This window comes from Elaeis guineensis, chromosome 6, assembly GCF_000442705.2.
Source record: "Elaeis guineensis isolate ETL-2024a chromosome 6, EG11, whole genome shotgun sequence".
Lineage (NCBI taxonomy): Eukaryota > Viridiplantae > Streptophyta > Magnoliopsida > Arecales > Arecaceae > Elaeis > Elaeis guineensis.
The window spans coordinates 82,330,263-82,335,372 of NC_025998.2; the positions used below are offsets into that span (position 1 = coordinate 82,330,263).

The 5,110-nt window shown below is 36.6% G+C and overlaps 1 non-coding gene across 1 annotated transcript; it reads right to left on the bottom strand.

Annotated features, from left to right (window-relative positions):
• Positions 1-3,101: 3,101 nt before the first annotated feature.
• Positions 3,102-3,208, bottom strand: LOC140858975 (small nucleolar RNA R71). The gene has a single exon (XR_012142377.1). It is a non-coding gene; the product is annotated as a small nucleolar RNA R71 (small nucleolar RNA).
• Between the last annotated feature and the right edge of the window lie 1,902 nt (positions 3,209-5,110).

Sequence of the window (5,110 nt, forward strand, 5' to 3'; positions counted from 1 at the left end):
AGTCATCAGGTCTTGCATCAAAATCAGAGTCCACCTCAAAGCAGAATAACCAAATCAAGATATCAATGAACCCCACATCTTATCCTTTTTGGCATCATCAGTCAGAAAAGAAACTAGAGGTGTAGAAAATAAATCAAGTAGTTAATCTCTCCCATCTAGTCAACCAATCTAAATTCTGGATATTTTGGTGTGAGGACCCCTAAAAGGCAAGCTACAGGACTCCAAATTGAGCAAGATTAGATCCTACAGAATTTTGAGAGAAGCAAGAAAGGAACATAATTTATAGAATTGAATTTGGATTCCAGATGAGGTGGCTACAATAGGTTGAAGTTGGTAACAATGTTGGACACAACAAGAAACACCCGATACACCCAGATTCTTCTTAGTGTTTCTTGGCACAAAGATCTGATATGGCAACCAATTTTGAGTGGCAAAGAGCTATCTTTGAAAGAATTAAATAGAAAAAAATTAGAGTCCAAACTAATTCTGCATGAGGAGCAAACTTAGAAAGAATTGGAACCAATTTTTGGAAAACTTGATTTGGGCAGCCGAAACCTTACTTTGTTTTGTAGATTTTGTGGACCCAGAAAGGAAAAAATTCTTCTTCTCTAATTAACCATGCCTCCTTTCCTTCTTTTACTATGGAAATCATAATAAAATCAAAAAATTTGGACAGCATAAGGAGTAGATGGCTGGTGGTTGCTTAAAGCCTATCCAAAGGAGGAGAGATTCTATACCAAATAGAAAGAATGATATATAGAATAAAATCATAAAAAAAATATCACCTTAACCCTAGCCCTAGCCCTATTTAAGGATCAAAAAACACCAGCAAAAGGGAGAGGAGAATCATCTTTGAAAGCTAGAAATCAAGCAAGGAGAGTTTGGAGTATCTGGAAGATTTGAAGAGAGGATTTATTCGGCTCTGCAATTCCTTCAGAGTTTTTAATTCTTTCTCTTGTTTACTTTGAATTTATTTTCTAGAACTCATTGTTAGGATGATTTTGGAGTTTTATTCAAGTAAATTTGAGTTTGATTTTGATATGATGAAAAGCTAAATTTCTAGCTAGGGTACCTGATGTAGCTTGGATTTAATTTTAATTTCAGAATCTTGTATTAATTTTCTTTGTTAATACAATTGTTTGTTATTTGCACTTAATGCTTTTAAGTATTATTATCTTTGGTACTTTATTGATTTCGATTTATAATTGGTACTGGGAAGGAAGATTATAAATTGGAGTTAATAACAAACATCATCGAAATAATAATTGGAGCGGGAGCAGAAGATTTGACCTGTGGGATTTTGGAAATAATCACTGTGCTTATTGAACTAATTGAAATCTATTTTACTATTGGAAGATAGATTATAGGTTTTAATTAGTATATTTAATAAGACTGGGGAGAGATTATTAAATAATTTAGGATTCTTTATCATTGCATTAATAATTAAATTTGGATTATTAATTGGAATAGCTGGAATTGATAATTGGTCCAAGTGAAATCAGATGTACCCTAGTGCTTTATCAATCAAATTTTGATTCAGCTTTCATTGAGTTCTTTAGAGTTAATTTTATTTTTCACTGTCATTCAGTTTTGATCATTTAGATATTAGTAAAATTAGCATTCATTTTTTATAATTAAACTCAGTCCTCGTGGGAACGATCTCTTATTTATCATTATATTACTTGAGCAATTTCATGCACTTGCGAAATTGGCTAACAAGTTTTTTTGGCGCCGTTGCCGGGGACTGGTGCTTTAATATCAAGAATAGGTGATTTTACTAGTAATCTAGATATTTTATTTCTTAGATATTTAAAAAAAAAATCACTGACATTTCATAATGCTTAACTAATATAGTATAATCAAAAATATTAAAAAAAAAAATCAAACTTGATTGGACATCTTGTTTCTTTGCATTGCATCTTCTTAATTAACTTTAAGGGCACTTAACCCATTAATCAGATAAGGTGAGAATTTGATCACCCTTCCTTAGCCCAAAAACCACATCCTTCATCCTGCATAACCTAGACCTTAATCTTAAATCAATTAAAACATTGGCCCTAGGATATTCGAGCTCAATAGGATAAGAAAGTCCTAAAGTTAGACCAGGTTCGAATTGATTAATTGCTCGGTGTCTAAGGCAAGTGGTTTAAGAAGGTGGTTTTCAATTGGTTCCATTGTTTGACCTGGCCAACTCAGTTGGTGTCTAAGGAAAGCAACAAGCAGGGGACCTCCCACATCTTACACTTACCTGGTCGAGACAGTTAGTCAGTTTTGGGCTTGGAGTGCTTGAAGGCGATCTTGGAATAGTTAGGAGCTGTCTAGATCTAGGTTAACCCTAGGATAGAAAGTCCATTTTGTGCTAACTTGTTTGCCATTAAAATTTAAACATAATTAAAACACTCTTCTCTTTCATCTCTAGATTTAGGACTCCTTAGGACTCATCTCTAGAACTCTTTTTTCTCTCTTTCCTCTTCTCTCTTCTCTTAAAAAAAAAAAAAAAGGGATAATAATCTTTCAAAATTACAACTTAGAAAAGAGAATCGGGTTGACTTGTGAGAATTGAATCAAACCCCATTTCAAGTCAAAAAATTGAATGCACTTGTAAACAAAACATTAAAGCAGTCAGAGAAGGGAAGAAATCTGAGGCAAAAGTAGATCCAGGAATGGCTGAAGATCCAAGGAGAGAAGTAATCCTAGTAGGGAATAATAAGGTTGCTAGAGAGGCAAACCCCAGGGCACTGCGGGATTATGCCATGCCTACCGTGAATGGAGCTTCATTTAGCATCACAAGACCACCTGTGCAAGCAAACAACTTTGAGATCAAGCCTGCTTTGATCCAAATGATCTAGACAGCAGTTCAGTTTGGAGGATTGCCCAATGATGACACTAATGTGCACATTGCAAACTTCTTGGAGATATGTGATACCCTTAAGCATAATGGAGTGTCAGATAATGCAATTCGGCTAAGATTGTTCCCGTTTTCACTTAGAGACAAAGCTAAAGCATGGTTACAGTCTCTTCCTGCTGGCTCGATCACCACTTGGAATGACTTAGCACAAAAAATTTTTTTGGCAAAATTCTTTCCACCTGCTAAGACTACCAAGTTAAGGACTGACATCCAAACCTTCGTGCAATTCGATATGGAGACCTTATATGAAGCCTGGGAAAGGTTCAAGGATTTGCTTAGGAGGTGTCCACACCATGGGCTGCCTAAATGGTTGGTTGTGCAAACCTTCTACAATGGGCTGAACAACCATACCAGAATTAATATTGATGCTGCTGCTGGAGGTTCATTGATGGGGAAGTCGCTTGATGAGGCCAATGATCTTTTGGAGGAAATGGCCAACAACAATTACCAATGGCCCAATGAGAGAAACATGACGAGGAGACCTGCTGGGGTTCATGAGATAGACGCTATTACTGCACTCAATGCAAAGGTAGACACTCTTTTCAAAAAAATAGATCATTTGTCTATTAATGCTGTCAATACTTGTGTGCAGACCTGTGAGATGTGTACCGGACAACATGCTACTCGAGATTGCTTGATTGACAGCTCATTCATGCCTCCAGTACAAGAACAAGTGCAATATGTGGCAAACCAAGGAAGGAAACAGAACAATCCATACTCAAACACCTACACGCCTGCCTGGAAGAACCATCCAAATTTTTCCTGGGGAAATCAATAGCAACAACAGAATTATCAGAATAGAGGACCACCTGGTTTTTCACAGCAAGAAAAGAAGTCTAACCTGGAAGAATTGGTTGCAACTCTCACCAAGGCCACTACTGATTTCATGGGTGAAACTAAGGCAAATTTTCAAAACCAGCAAGCTGCCATTAAAAATTTGGAAATACAAATGGGACAGTTGGCCAACATGGTAGCTAACAGAACTCAAGGGTCATTGCCTAGCAATACTGAAACGAACCCGAAGGAGCATGTGAAGACAATTACCTTGAGGAGTGGAAAACAACTAGGGGAACAACAAGGGAAAAAGCCTATTAAAGAACAAGTAAAGGAACAAACTCAAGAAGAGACTATGGTCAAAGAGAAGCTAAAAGAGAAAAAGGAAGAGCCAGTAAAGCCCTACAATCCACCAGTTCCTTTTCCTCAAAGGCTCAAGCAAAGTAAGGATGACAAGAACTTTCTGAAGTTTTTGGAGGTCTTCAAGAAACTACACATAAATATTCTATTTGCGGAGGCATTAGCTCAGATGCCTAGCTATGCCAAATTCTTGAAGGACATCCTTTCCAAAAAGAGAAGGCTAGAGGACCATGAGACAGTCATGCTCACCGAAGAGTGCAGTGCAATCATTCAGAATAAGTTGCCATCAAAATTAAAGGATCCAGGGAGTTTTATAATTCCATGCAATATTGGCAATATCGAATTCACTAAAGCATTGTGCGATTTAGGTGCTAGCATTAACTTAATGCCTTTATCTATTTTCAGGAAGCTTGGACTAGGGGATGTGAAACCGACCAGTGTCTCATTACAACTAGCTAATCGATCGGTGACATATCCTAAAGGCATAGTGGAGGATGTATTAGTCAAGGTGGACAAATTTATCTTACCAGTGGATTTCATTGTCTTGGATATGGAGGAAGATAGAGAGGTTCCTTTGATATTGGGGCGTCCATTCCTTGCAACTGGTAAGGTACTTATAGATGTCCATGAGGGTAAGCTTACTTTAAGAGTGGGACAAGAAGAGGTAATTTTTAACGTGCTTAATTCTTCTAAATATCCTCTTGAGAATGATGAATATTTTAGATTAGATGTGATTAATAAATTTGTTAGTGAAATAATTGACAAAATAGAGGATTCAATAGAGGCTAAGCCAAACCCCAAGCTTGAGCTTAAGCAGCTCCCTTCTCACTTAAGATATGCATTCTTGGGAGACTCATCTATTTTTTCTATCATTATATCTGCTCATTTGTCTGCTGAACAAGAGAAAAAATTATTGCATGTGTTGAAAAAGCATAAGAAAGCACTAGGCTGGTCTATTGATGATATTAAGAGAATTAGTCCCAGTATATGCATGCATAAAATTTTAATGGAAGAAAACTACAAATCTTCAATTGAGCATCAATGTAGGTTAAATCCTAATATGAAGGA